Source organism: Strigops habroptila, chromosome 12, assembly GCF_004027225.2.
Source record: "Strigops habroptila isolate Jane chromosome 12, bStrHab1.2.pri, whole genome shotgun sequence".
NCBI classification, from domain to species: domain Eukaryota; kingdom Metazoa; phylum Chordata; class Aves; order Psittaciformes; family Psittacidae; genus Strigops; species Strigops habroptila.
Window position 1 is genome coordinate 20,684,508 of NC_044288.2, and position 15,051 is coordinate 20,699,558.

The window sequence follows — 15,051 nt, forward strand, 5'->3', positions numbered from 1 at the left end:
CTGGAGCTCTACAGTGTTGGGTAACTGCTGTTCTCCCTCGGGCAGTCTTGCTTGGAGGGAAGCGGAGCACTCGTGCTCAACCTAGAGAGAAGGCTCCTGAAGGGGAGACCTTAGAGCAGCTCCAGTGCCTAAAGGGGCTACAGGAAACCTGGAGAGGGGCTTTGGCAAGTGCCTGTAGGGACAGGCCAAGGGGAATGGCTTTAACCTGCCAGAGGGGAGATTGAGATGAGCTCTTAGGCAGAAGCTCTTCCCTGTGAGGGTGCTGAGGCGCTGGCACAGGGTGCCCAGAGAAGCTGTGGCTGCCCCATCCCTGGCAGTGTTCAAGGCCAGGTTGGACACAGGGGCTTGGAGCAACCTGCTCTAGTGGAAGGTGTCCCTGCCCGTGGCAGTTCATTGGAACTGGATGAGCTTTAAGGTCCTTTCCAACACAAACCACTCTGATTCCATGATTCTATGTTGAGACACTGCACTGAGACACTCAGCAGCATGTGCTGTGTGCCAGAAGCTGCACACTGCATGCGTGGTTGTTTATGGCAGGGACATGAGGCAGCTTTGCCACTACCTGTTCCTAAACCATTTCTAGTTCCACCTGGCTGCTTACCCAGCCTGCAGCGAGGCAGGAACCATGCCTCCTGCCTGTGGATGTGGGGACATTTCCCTCCCCTCCCCCTGCAATCAGATGCTTGCAGAGCAAAGCTTGCAGCAAGCCAAGCATCACTTGCACTCCATCAGACGTGGGTGTCTATAAAAAGCCTCTCTGGGGTTGCGATTGGGTGGGTTGGCTGAGCCACGTGGTCCCTCGTAAGGCCTGTGTTGCTGAGCAAGTGGCATCCCACTTATTTTTGGCACTAATAGTCTTTAGTTAATACATAAATTCAGCTTAAATTCTGGATGGAAGATAAATCCCAAGTGGAGGCTCTGCTAATAGGACGACAGACGCTTCGGGGAGCCTGGGACACCTGGCAGCCAAGCGGTCGTGGCTGCTGAGATGTGAGAGCAGCAACGTGCACAGGCACAAGGTCCTTAAAAGTTACCATGAGTTGTGCGACCAAATTACAGAGGCATTAGACGTACGGCCAAGGTCAGCTCCAACTTGAACTGCTGGAGCTGAACTCATTGCAGCCAATGCCCCAGTGAGATCGCCAGTCCCATGCTGGCATGGTGAGAAAAGAGAGTTGAAGCATCAGTTTAGGCCTGACCACTGCAAAACACCCTCTCCTCTAACAGCCTGCCAAAAAGCAAGGCTGGTCTTAGGTCCTCTGTTCTGCTTCTTTCTTGCTAACCCACTGCCAGTCACCCCAGAATGCTTCCTCACATCCTGACTGATCTCAGAGAACTCCAGATCTGGGTGGGCTGAGGGCTGCATCTGAATGCCTATGTCTTTTCAGTGTATATGTGCCCGTGAGCCTGACTGGGGATACCCAGGCCATGGTGGCCAAGCCATGGAGAGTGTGAGACCTTGGAGATCTGAGCTTAGACTTCGCTCCAAGGGTTGGTGCTGTCACCCGAAGGAGGGTCTGGCTGGGAGAGGACATCCCAGCAGCCTGTCAGAGTGTTTTGTGGCAGCATGCTCTCCAGTGCTGGGTCTTGGGAAAGTGTCCTGATGACCAGGCTTCAAACCCAGTGGCTAACAGATGGATGAGGTCCTGCTTGCCGCCTCCTGACAGGGTTCTCATTGGGTTCTCATGAATTTCAACTCTTCCCAGAGTTGGTAAGGGACTGGAGGTTAGCCAGGGTTTAGGAGAACACCAGTTCATCCCAGTCTCTCCTCTGGCCTGCCTCACCTTGTGCACAAGGTCTGCCCCTATGCGCTCAACATATTAACCCCTTGTCAGGCAGCAGGCAGAATTTTAACATCATTTAGGCTTTAGATCCTTCTGGGGAGGTTCATGTCTTTCAATCATGGTCAGAAACAATGGTACACCACCAGCCTCATGAAGTAGGGACAGTCTGAGGTAATTTCTTTCCCCAGGATCCTTGCTGTGGATTTCCACCAGACCCTGCTTCTTTCCTCTTCAGTTTCCACCCAAAAGAGTGTCAAGGAAAGGCTCAATTGTTTTGTTTTTGTGGGCAGTGGTTTGCAGTCACATTGTTTTCCCATATTCTTGGTACAGGGGAACGTGTACCCTTCTGGAGCCCCTTGGGGCTGTATTTATTGCCATAGTGAAAGACCTGGCTACTGTTACCAGTGGGTATCCCTGATTCACAGCACGAGGTGGTGAAGTCCTAGCTGCAGCCTGTGGGTAAGCTGTAACAACCCTGAGGCTCTGTGTGGGAGCTGTACGTGGATGCAGCTACTCTTCTCCTCTCTGATCCCCCACATCTGTGTATCTGTGTTCTCATCTGGGACCTGCCTCGGGGACACATCATGCTGCAGTGGAAGCATGATGTGGGTGCCACCATGCTATACTCCTCTCTTGGAGCAGGGGCCTTGGGGAAGTGACTGTGTGTATGTCAGTGTGTTTGTGCCAGAGGCTTCCTTTGGAGACAACAATGATCAGTGCTGGATATTGGTGGGGCGGAGAAATCCCAGCATCTTCCTACCCAGTATCCAGCAAATAACCTCTTGGGATTGGTCGTTGCTAAGTGCGGGGCTGGCCAATGAGTGAAGAGTGGTCCACGCATGGGCCGGGACATCCCGGCTGGGACTTGCAGTTGGGTTGTGGCTGTGTCCAGAGTGGATAAGCCATGGCAAGGGAGAGCAATACACTGGAATGAGCATTTCACATGCAGTGGTGAGTCCCAGCTGCCTGAGGCTGCAGAGATTTGGCTCAGCCCTGCCAGGGTCTGTGTCCCGGCCCTTTCCCTCAGCTGCTTCTTCTCCCAACCCTTCACTTCCCTCCTGTCTTTCTGGCCTCTTTGTACTTCAGGTGTCTCCTGAAGGCCGCTGAACACTGGCCCTGTGTGCCTTGAGCCCTTGTCCTGCATGCTGCTTGTGCTCATCAGGAAAGCTCCCTGCCTCTGTTCTACGCCAGGCAGGGGGGAGCTGAGAGCCAGTGCTCAAGAGCAAAAACCCAACAACTGTCTCAATGAAACAGCAGTTTTAATAGGACAGAATAAGGAGTGTATATATACATATATATATATACAGAGAGAGAGAGAGAGAGAGAGTAAATCTTAAGTCCCATCAGATGCTGGGTACCATGCATTTGCACAGCAGCAGCAGACAGACCCTGAATGGGTTTGTCCCATGGCTCAGAGCAGTTCACATCAATGGAGAGAAGCTCTCCCCTTTGGTCACTCGAGACATTATATGATTTTCTTACAAGAAAACAGCTCTATTCCTAGAGGATGTTCCCACAGGAAATTCTTGCTGTGGTTTGGGAAAGGCAGGGCTCCTCCGTTGCAATAAGCTGGTGAAGCTTTCCCTGTGACCCAGGGATTTGTGCCCCGCCTGAAGAACACCCTGCACTCAGCACAGTGCAGGTATGAAGGTACTTGGGTCACAGATGCGTCACCAACTCCTAGATGCACAGTGGTCTCCTGGTCAGGATCAAGCTGCTCCTGTTGCTGAAGCACTCCTGAAATGTGGGGTGCCTTCCTCCAAGCACCCCTGGTCACCCTGTTGGTGCAGCTCGGTGCTCCAGGCTCCAGCCCAGTGTGATCCTGTGCTTGCCCATCACCAAACTTGGGGCTTGCCACGTAGCTTGGACTTATCCTGGCCTCAGCCTCAGCACCTCAGTTGTGTAATGCAGAGGCAGAAGCCATGGCGTGTGTCCCATGTCCCACATGCTGAGCCATGGTGCACTGGCATCGTTTCCCTCATGCACAATAAGGGATGGAGTGGAGAAGGCTAAAAACCCTCTGTCGTGTGGAAAGCCTTTCCTTGCTGCTATCCCCACAGGTGTTTGCCAGAGCTCTGCCTGGAGGTGGTCCTGTGCTCTGCTCTTAGCACTGGGAATGTCTCTGCTCTGCTTCCTGCAGCTTTTCTTTGGGAGGAGATCACGAGACAGGAGGGAAGAGGACAGCACATGTGAGGAAGTAGCAGAGAGAGGGGTGTAGGAGAGCTGGTGGAGACGTGGGGGGCGGGGAAAGACATGTGAACTCTTTGATTATCTTATTTATGCAAATGATTCCCCCTGATCCCACAGAATGGTTAGCCAAGCAGTGGCTCCCCTCAAGGTCATGAAGCAAAGGCTCCCTTGAAGGAAGGGCTGAAGCCACTGCAGTCCTAATGTGCTTCTGGGCATCTTTGGCTGAGCTCAGTGCAAATGATCCTTTGCTTTCCCCAGGCAGGCTCCACTGAAGCCTTGTGTCCAGCACAAAAAGCCTCTGACAAAGCTCCAAGGTGACAGAACAATTTGTCAGTGGCTTTGTCAGATGCTGAGGCGTCATTCCACTGAGTAAGGATTTTAGGCTGCAATGTGCATTCAGATATGCATTTAAGTGCCAGCTCCAGCCACCTGTTGTTTTCCTGCTGTTGTGAGGGATGGACTGACCTGTGTTTTATTTGATCTACTGAATTTTTTAATGCTTTATTTGCTGGAGATAAAACAAACTGAGGCAAGAATTGGGCTGCCCAGTTCCTTGTTTCTCTTGTCTGCAGCACACGTGGTTCACAGCACTGTGGGAAGATGGGGAAAACTTGGCCCTCCTTTCCCACTGGGTGCTGGACATCTCTTGCCATGGCCCATCTCTAAATCCCTTGGCTGCATTTCTGTTCTCTGTCACAGATACCAACATGCAGCCTGTGTCCATGCTACTGAACACAACCACTGAAAAAGGGTTACCTATAGGGAAGCTCTGGAACTGTGACCAGGCATTGTTTTATCCCAGATAAAACAGTGTCAAGTAGCCTGCATCAGCATGAGAGTGCAGATGCTCATGTTATCCTCATGCAGTTTAATATACTGGTATTGCTATATCTTAGTGTCTGGTTTTCAAGAGATCACAGCTAGTAGCAGCAGCAAGACTCCATGATGCTCAGTGATGTAGCTCTTCAGCCTTAGGGCTTGGATGAACATTCTTTAATGGTCAACCTTTTCTGTCCTGTTGTGCTTGTAACCCAGCAAAACCCCCAGACCCCAAAAGTATTCTTTAGGGAAGGCAGGGACACCCCATAGTGGGATGGCTGTCTCAAAAGGAGCATTTATCAAACTGTGCCCTTCTAATCCTGTCATAGGACATGATGGGTGCCGGGAAGAAGCAACAGCCTCTACCACCACCAGTCTTCTGGGCTTCCTGGGAGAGGTATGGGAAGGCTGTGGAAACTTCAGACTGGGTCTGCTCTGTTCTTCATGGCACAGGGCTGCAGGAGGTTGGGAAGCCATGGCAGGGCAAGGTGTATGGAAGGGTTTTCATAAGATGGCTTCTCCTTGGTGAAGGCCTTTAGCGTCCTTCCCTTCAGAAGAAGCATCCCTGGGAGGGACCAAGCTCTGCCAGCGGGCTCTGCAGAAGGAATGGTTTAGTGTGGCCAAGACAGAGCAGAGGCTTAAACTTGCCTTTGGTGGTGCTGTGAACTGCCCCGAGCAGGAGCGAGTTCTCCATTGCATTCAGCAAGCTCTTTGGAGCTCACAACTGGAACATGCTGTCCTAGAAAACTGCGTGTGTTAGTCCCAGAGTCTCAAAGGCTCTCACTACCATACAGTGACATCCAGTCACAGGAAAGTGGGACAGGAGAGACCTGGTGACAGCTCTGACGTGGTGCCAGCCTGGCTGGGGAGGAAGTGACGAAGTCAGCCAGCTCCCATAGAGTTGCTGGTCTGAGCCTGACGTGGCTTTTCCCCATGGGCTTGGAAAAACATGGAGGGGAAACCAAGATACAGAGGATGTTAGGTATCTTCTAACAAAGTGACTCTAAATATACAGTCCTTTCCTTGCAGGCAATTAGGCATTGCATGAAATTTTTGTTGTGTAATGAGATATTTAAAACATTTTCTACATTGAGATGAGCTTTTAGGCAGAAGTTCTTCCCTGTGAGGGTGCTGAGATGCTGGCACAGGGTGCCCGGAGAAGCTGTGGCTGCCCCATCCCCGGCAGTGTTCAAGGCCGGGTTGGACACAGGGGCTTGGAGCAACCTGCCCTAGTGGAAGGTGCCCCTGCCTGTGGCAGGGGGTTGGAACTGGATGAGCTTTAAGGGCCCCTTCAACCCAAACCAGTTTGGGATTCTATGCCTAAAATTTTTACAGATCCTAATTAAGGACTGATTAAGTGATAGCATGACCCCTGTCTTAATGAAGGTTAATAGGCAGCAGCCATTACTAATGGTGGGCCATGATGGTCTTCTGAAATGCTCCACGTCAGCTCTAACCTCCTTAGGTGAAGCCTGTACTTGCCACAGTGTTGTGGAGAAATCTGCCTGAATTGAGATATTCAGCTGCAACACAGCTACCACTTTGCATTGAAAGGGACTCTTAGATTAAAATATAATTGGAAATAATAATGCGTTCCCTTGTGTTCGTTTCTAACGGCACAGCTGATGAGGTGAAGTCAGGCAACGTTTAGAAATCAAGTGCACTTGTCCTTGTTTTCATTCCAGCCTGTGGTACTCCCTCATCTCCCAGTTTGGAGGAGGTGAGAGAAGCTGTCAGCTTTGGTGCTGCCCTGTTAGTTTCCTGCTGGTTCCTGGCTCCTGCAGAGCTGGCTGGGCATGCTGGTGCAGGATCTCCTGAGGCCCCAGTTGCATCTATGAAACTGGTCTGGGATGTAGGAGCAGCCTGGGAACAAGTCTGGGGCCTCTGACAAGTCCTGTTCCTATTCTGCATGCTGAAACAACCAGGATACATTTCGGTTGTTATACACATCTCTAACTCCTCTCATTATCAAAGGATTATTTAAGTTTTACAAATAGAAGCTGCCCTTCAGCAATTTGGATGGTGTATTTATATGCACAGTACTGTTCATTCCATCACTTTCAGCCCAGCTCTACTTTGGCAGAGCTGACACTAAGAAACCAAGGCTTTCTTTTTTGCTTTGCCGCAGGAAATGGTTGGACACGCAGCTCTCTGCTTTGTGGTCATGCCTGGGTACACACTCATGTGCAGACCCCATAAATATACATATTTTAATAATCATAAGCTATGTCTCCAGGGAAAGCTGCCGACACTTTCCTTCTAAAATCGTGTTTTTTCTCCTTGTGTGATTCCAAAGAACTTCCCATGGAGTTGTTTTCCAGGGGCAGGGAAGCCAATGACAGGCAGCTGTCACTGTGCAGCATCGGCAAGAGCTTACTGCAACTCCCAGTTGATTTCTTGCATACCTGCCATACAAAGTGGTCTTTTCTGTCTTGATCTCCAGGCTGCAGAGATATCCATGCAGCGTTGCTAATGAGTGGCTTGATAAAAGACAGTGCTCAGATAAGTTGTGACAGCAGTGGGTCTGGGCACTTCTGACAAGGCTGTAGTGACAGGGAATGGCTTTCACCTACCAGAGGGGAGACTGAGATGAGCTCTTAGGCAGAAGCTCTTCCCTGTGAGGGTGCTGAGGCGCTGGCACAGGGTGCGCAGAGAAGCTGTGGCTGCCCCATCCCTGGCAGTGTTCAAGGCCAGGTTGGACAGGGCTTGGAGCAACCTGCTCTAGTGGAAGGTGTCCTGTGCCCGTGACAGGGGGTTGGAACTGGATGAGCTTTAAGGTCTTTCCCAATCCAAATCATTCTATGATTCTATGATGAATCTTTCACAGAGGCCTTGAAGGAGGGCCATCAGAAGGCCTCAGCTGTCTGGAACTGTTTGGTCTGACCCTGGTGCTCTGTTCCAGACCTGCCCCGGGGAATGGGCTCCATCCTCCTTTCCTGTCCTTGCTGGCAGTCCCTCTCTGCCAGAGTTCCCCTGCTCTGGCTGCTCAGCACAGTCAGGAATTGCCTGGGTTTCAGGCAGCAGGACGTGGCAGCCTTCCCTGCCCTTTTCCTGCCTGGAGTTGCCAGACACAGAGCAGATGGTTTTATCCACACCCAGACAAGGCTCTGTCTACGGGTCTGACATGGGACGCAGAAGAGATGTGTGAACACTTACACATTCCCTCTGTCATTGCCTGCTTTCCCACCGCTGTGCTGTGGCTAGTTGAGACTTCTGAGGAATGAAGAGAGGGGTCAAGCTGTGGGATGGCTGAGCACACGGAGCCCCTTGGTCCTAGTCCAGGTCTTTGGAGGCCAAGCGCCGGCAGAGGAAGAAAAGGACTCAGCTGTTGTGTATGGGGACTCTTTTTGCAGGGGTTACCAGTTACACACTGACTGTGGTGTTCGCCAGCTTCCAAGGGAGGAAGCAATCTGTGTCATCTCACAGCGGGCTGCTTTAAATCTCGGCCTGATTAAGCGGTGGCAATATGGGCTGCTTGATATGAAAGAGCCTTCCCTGAAAGGGCCAATTTTTAGTGCAGAAATAGCCTGTTTGTTTGCATTGCTCTGCAGTTGAAGGCTGGTGGCACATGAAATCACCAGGTTCTGGCTCCAGCTGAGTGGGAATCTGGAGATGAATAGTGTCCATCAGCTGCTGGCGTTGGTTTGGGTACAGATTGTCTGTTTGCCATACACCTGGGAAAGCTGTGTTTGAATACTCGGGATTCCTCAAGATGTCTGAGGGATTTTGGGAATATCCACTGAGCTTTTGACCTCTTGTCTGTCCTTGAAAATGCAGCATTTTTGCTTTCCATGGTGAGGCTATGGGCTAAAATATCCATGGAGTGCACAGAGAGATGCTGAGGCTTGCAAGGTGGCAATGCTATAGAAAGAGGAGGTGGTGTGGTAGGTCCTTGGAACAGTTTCTCCTGGATTCATGTGCTAGATTTTAGACACATTTGTGAATGCAGCCAGTGGTTTTCCATCAGCACAGTTGCCAAGAGCTGTATCAGGGTACGTCTAGAAAGGGAGTTTGATACTCAAACATCTCATGAAAAATTGCTGCGTGTGGTTACGTCAGTTATTTATTCACTGCATAGAGATAAAAGCTTTTTTGATACAGTGCAGTCATCTTAGCTTGTGGCTGTTGTTTTTCTTAGTTTTTTGTGTGTTTTGGGGATCTAATTAATTACAGGGAGTGACTGATGCTCAGGAAAAACACAGTGCAAGCTGAGCTGCAGTTTTCTTCATGTTTCTTTACCCAGAAAGCAGTGAGCTGGGGCATAGCTGGGTAGCAAGTCCTCAGTATTCAACAGGCAAGAATAAAATATGGTCAACTGCAAGTTTTCTGAGGTAGTTTGTGCTAATATACAGGCAAACGCTGGTGCTTCTGTGGTTTGTGGAGCAGAGAGCTATTAAGGAGGTGTAAAGGCCAACTACTCTGCTCCCCATCTGGAGGTGGTCTACTCTTCATTTGCGGGTTACCAGAACTGCAGAGAAAAAGGTGGGACAGGTTGGCATCCTGCTTGATGCTGGTTAGAGGTAACATTAAACTTGGAGATATTTATATGCAACTTCTTGTTGAAAAGCTTTGAAGGAGGCCTCACCATCCTTTACAGGTGAGATATGAAGGGATTTCTCAGTCCCTGTTGAAAGGCAGAAGTCAGAATGTGTTCTCCTGAGCAGTGCTGTTGGACATCACAGGGCAATGACAATCTCTAGCTCTGGTGGGCTGAGGAGCAGCGTGCAGGCAGCTGGATGGGCACTGTCAGGAGTGGGATCACTCTATATTCACCTCATTTCTTATGGCCTTTGCCACATTGCCTGCCACTGCTGGGGAAGAGCACTAGTCTTGGCAGGCAGTTGCTCTGACCCTGTACAGATAGGTCCCTGCGTATGGGACAGGTACAGATGTGTTCTGGTTTTGGCTGGGATAGAGTTGCTTTTCTTCCTAGTAGCTGGTGCAGTGTTGTGGTTTGGATTTAGTATGAGAACAATGCTGATAACACACTGATGTTTTAGTTGTTGATCTGTGGTGCTTACGCTGATCAAGGTCTTTTCAGTCTCATGCTCTGCCAGTGAGGAGGGGCACAGGAAGCCAGGAGGAAGCAGCGACAGGACATCTGACCCAAACTAGCCAAAGGGGTATTCCATCCCACAGCACAGCATGCCCAGTATAGAAACTGGGGGCAGTTAGCCGAAAGGGCAGATCGCTGCTTGGGTCAGAGTGTGTATCGGTCAGTGGGTGGTGATCGACTGTATTGTGCATCACTTGTGCTTCTTGGGTTTTCTTATTCTCTCTCTTTTTCCTCTTTAGTATTATGCTTTGCGTTATCTCAGTTGTTAAACTGTTCTTATCTCAGCTCGTGGGTTTTACCTTTTTCTGATTCTCCCCCCCATCCCGTGGGGTGGGCAGGGAGTGAACAACTGGCTGTGTGGTACTTAGTTGCTGGTGGGTTAAACCATGACAAGATGCCTGAGCTTCCTTCAGTAGTGAGAACAGAGCTTCGGCAGCTACTACCAAGGGATTTTGTTCTATGAGCAGTGCCTGACTCCCACCCCACATGATGAAGAGTGGCTAAAGTCCACGGTACTTGTGGATGAGCACTTCCTGTCTGTCCCAGCTATTTGTCTGATAATCATTGCCCTGGACTGCTTGGGCAAGTAGGTCTGAGAAGACCTCAGTTTCCATGGGGAGTCTAGTTTGAGACTCAAAACTTATTTTGATGTAGGGTATAGGATCTAGAGCCACTGTCTAGCAGCTGAGAAGCTCCTTGTCCTCTCGAATCATGTTGGGGTTACCTGCTTCATTCCTCAAGACCATTAAAGCCCCTCTAGAGCCAGCTGGCAATGTTAATACCTTTCTTGGGATTTAGATGATGATATATCTTGATGAGGGACCCTTTCCTAATGCAGATGCCAGCTGTCACATGCTGAGGGAAGCAGGGCTTGTCTGAGTGTGCAGCAGGTTTACCTGGCCTGGAGGTAGTGTAAAGCCACTCTGGCCTCACATCATTGTATTTCTCATCATTCTCTCTGCCTTAGGGCCAGGCTCTGCACCAGCCAGGGCTTGATTGCTGTGATCATTTGCACTGTGCAGAATCCAATGGGTCTGACTATCCCTGGGTTCTTTTAAGATAATTGCACCCCCAAACACACCTCTCTGCAGTCTTCTCCCCTCTCCTGGTAACAGTGGTGGCCTTGCTATGTTAATGTCTCAGCCTCCTCCTTCTTTCCCCATGCTGACCATCCGCTCCTGTGCTGAGCCTGGCTGCCCTCACTGCCTGCCCAAGTCTCTCTGCAGCTCATTACCACTAGTGTGTCCTGAGAGGTTGGCAAAGTCTGCAAAACGAAAACATCATCTACTACATTTTTCAGTTTTGCCACCAAATTTTGACAGAGCCAAGAGCCTGGAGCTGCTTCTGCTGCCCTGCGTGTGCTCAGTGACCCAGAGGGGATCTAGCCAAGTCTCTCCTTAGCAGTTCTCAAGCTATTCTTTCTCTCATGTAAGTGTTCTTTAAATAATGATCTGGTCCCAAGCAGCTGGAGAAGCTCAAACTGAGAGTGATGTTTGCCCCCATCTTTTTCTTTTCTTTCAGGCTGTGCTGCTCCAGGAGGAGAGGGCAGCTCCTGGAGGACACTAGGTGTGAGGAGGCCTGTTGGACCACCACAGCTCACTTGACTACTCTGATCCCAGATTCTGCTGGTTTTAAAATAGGCAGTGGTCTGACGTGTGAGAGCAGAGGAGGTGAGTCCATGGGAAGAGGACAGCCTTCAGTTTAAGTGCTTGGGGACCAGCAAGGGTTTCACTGGGATCCTGCAGGGGTTTTGCTGTAGGTGAGAAGGGGATGTCATAGGGAGCAGGGGCTCAGGAGAGTGGGACCTCGTAGGGATGTCATTTGCCTTTCTGGACATATCTGAGCTGCTGATCTGTCTTGGCTTTGTACTGTGTTCATGTTTGGAGAGACGTGCCCAGCCCATTAGCTTGGCTAGGACTTGGATTGTACTGATGGCCTTCTTAACGACTGGACTTTGTTAGTTCCTTTCCTCCTGTTGCCTTGAACCCTGTGGCCATCTCTTTTTGAACGTATTTCCTCTCTCCCCATTTGTCTCATGGCAGAAGAGTTTGGGATCCAGCCTAGCCGAGATCCTCACCATGATGGGCCTGATTTTCTAGCCTCTCCCTTTGCCTTGATTTCAGGGTGGATCATGAGGATAATAGAGCATCTTGCAGCTGATTGAATTTTTGCAGGGATTTGAGTTCCCTGGAAAAACTCCCTGGAGAGACGCTCAGCTTAATCATGATTAAGGCCAACAAAAATCTGATAGCTGATCCTCTGAGCAAAGAGGGGCTGTGTTTGATCAGTAGGTGAACCTGGAAACTGATAGGTTTTTTGAGCCTTACTTGGTCTGTTTTCACTATTTGGGCTGTACTACACTGGGCACACCTACAGGGTGACACACCAGTATTCATGAGGGTGCCTTTATCTGGGGAAGGCTCCATCTGTTCCACAAGGTGTCATGGTTTTCTCTTTAATACCCTAGGGATTGTTTTCAGGCTGAGGATGTGTGAGGAAGGAAGAGGCTGAGGATGCAGATGGAATGGAAGAAAATGCCAAGTGATTAAACAGCTGTAGATGAGTGGAGATACGGCTTAAGAGATTGAAGGTCGCCTGCTGGGTGGAGAGATGGAAGGAAAGATTGCGTTCACGTGCACCAGGATTGCAAATCCACTCCCTCCCCCCATGTTACATTGCACTTGTTACTCTTTTTAGCATCCTCATATGTAAACTTTCACATAGCTCTGTACTGCGCTTTTATGGCAGTGTCAGCTCTTTCCATCTCTCAGAACCTCTGCTCTGTTTTGGGGGGAGAAAGCCTACAAAATAAAACTTGTGCAGTCACACAATCTGGTTGCTGTGCCAGTGTTTTCTTTGGCTGAGGTATCTGTGATGCGTTCTTGTACATGCATGACTGTGCGTCAGAGTTAATGTGCACAGATGAGGGATAATTCAGAGGTAGCTGTGCAGATAAAAAGAAATGCATCTAGCACCAGTGTGCACCTCAGAAGATGTAATACTCTTAGGGGCCTTTCTTGAAATGTCCTCTTACAAGAGTGGCTCTGATGCTTTCTGGACACTACAGCTCATGGGCAGAAGCTCTGGATCTCTGACCAGGTTTCTCTGTGCTCACCCCGTGCATGATGGACACTGCAATCAATTCCTCTGTCCCTCCCATGACAGTGCTTTAAACAATCTCCAGGACCCAGGGTGAGGAATGGTGGGAGCAGAGCTGGCAGGACATGATGGTGTGTGGGGTCCCAGGCATGGGACTGTGGTGGCTGCTGGAGGCAGGGAGGTCTGGCCTGCCTGGGGAAGGTCTGCTGTCACCCAGCTCCCGGGGATGGGTGGCCCCTGAGCCTTTCCTGTCCCCCACTAGGTGGCACTGGGTCCCTGCTATGGTGTCTCTGTCCCCCCAGCCACGCAGCCTGGCCAGACCTTGCACCCCTCCAATGCCAGCACAGCACCCATGGCTCCTCTGGAGCGGGAGCAATTGCACAGCAGCTCTTTTCCACTGGAGCTGGCATGTCATTTAGGAGCTAGTGTCTCTCACAGTGCCTGTTGTCCTAGGAGCTAGTGCTTCACATGTCAGGCCAGGAGTCTGTGCTTCACACGCTGATCTGGCCACACTGGGAGTCATTGCATTGCATGCGTCTCACTGGGAACTGGTGCACTGTGAGTGTCCTGCTGGGAGTCACTGCATCACAAGTGTCCTGCCATTGCATCACAATGTCCTGCTGAGACTTGGTGCATCACCAGCAGGCTTTGCCCTGCTGGGAGTTGGTGCATTACGTGTGTCCTGATGGGAGTCGGTGCAGCACACACACTCTGGTGAGATTCTGTGTGTCTCGAATTGGCTCTGCCTTGCTGGGATTCAGTGCATTTTGCATGTATTCTGCTGGTAGCTGGTACCTTGCACATTGGCACTGCCCTGCGAGGAGTTGTTGTGTTGCCTGTGTCCTGCTGGGAGCTGGTGTGTCCCACTGAGAGTCTTGGTGCTGCACATATTCTGCTGGGAATCAGACAGTCCCTTGTGTCCTATTGGAGCTGGTGTATCTTAGGAGGCTCAGCCGCACTGGGAGCCAGCAGTGTGCTGCTGGGGGTCAGTTCATCGCATGCATCCTACTGTCAGTCAGGGCATCAGTGGCTAGCTGGTGCATCGCTCGTTAGCCCTGGCTGGCTGGAGTTGGTGTGTCACACATGTCCTGCTGGGAGCTAACGGGACCCACGTGTCCCTCCAGAAGCGTGCACATGCCCTGCAGCCCTGTCCTGCTAGGAGCCAGTGGAGTGTATGCTGACCTTTCCTCATTAGAAGTCAGCGAGTCTCACATGTCCTGCTGAGATCTCGTGCATCACAGGTGTGCAAGGACTCTGTTTCTTGCTCTCCTGCTCTGCCTTGCTAGGAGTCAGCATTTCACATGCTGGCCCTGTCACTATAGCGGCCAGCACACGGCACACAGTGTCCCTTCCTTGTTTGGTCTCCTCTCACCTAGTCCAGTAAATGTGATCTCCTGCTCCCATGATGAATATCAAGCACACCTGGCTACAGCTTGCTCTGCTTAAGACTTCCTATCTGCAGTGGGCAGAGGGATGCCATAGGACTGTGACTGATTTAATTAATTCATTTTAAACATCTGTTGTAGTGGGAATTAAATGGCATTAAATAAGCCCACCTAGCACCCCACCATACTTTGCTGCAGTTCTCAGAAGCAGTTGTGGGTGATAGAAGTCTTTCCATCCCTGTCTCTGTGCTGGTGTCTGTTTCTCCTGTTCTCTCTGACCTGCTATGCCAGCCTTGCTGTCCCAGCCTTTCTGCCCCAGCCTTTGAGGTCCTCTTCACCTCCACTGCTGGGCCCAACACCCTGTCCTGCAGAAGCTGTGGTGGGAATGGCTGTTGGTGGCGCAGAGCTGCTGGCCTCTGTCTTATCCTCTCAGTGTGAGGGTGCACAGCTAAAGCATGATCCTGGCTATGCAGTAAGGAGGGATGCCATCGCTGAGACAAACCCTCTCAACCCAGGCTTGCTCAGAGTGCTCAGTGGGGATCTGTAGTACTGTTACCCCCCTCTGTATGCGCCATTCCAACAGAAGGCTTGGAGGTGTCCTGCCCTTCTTCTACAGCTCTCCAGGCTCCATGCCCTTCCCTTAGGGCTGTGGGACCTTCCCATGGATTCCTTCTCTTCAGCTGTTTGCTTCTTATTTATTGGAAAACAGGTATGAAGG

At 50.7% G+C, this 15,051-nt stretch overlaps 1 protein-coding gene and 1 long non-coding RNA gene across 3 annotated transcripts in view; both read left to right on the forward strand.

Annotated features, from left to right (window-relative positions):
• NRG2 (neuregulin 2) overlaps window positions 1-15,051 on the forward strand; it is a 152,395-nt gene that overhangs the window by 14,017 nt on the left and 123,327 nt on the right. The window lies entirely within an intron of this gene.
• LOC115615560 lies at window positions 10,826-12,680 on the forward strand. Its single transcript, XR_003994090.1, has 3 exons — window positions 10,826-11,277; window positions 11,371-11,519; window positions 12,317-12,680. It is a non-coding gene; the product is annotated as an uncharacterized LOC115615560 (long non-coding RNA).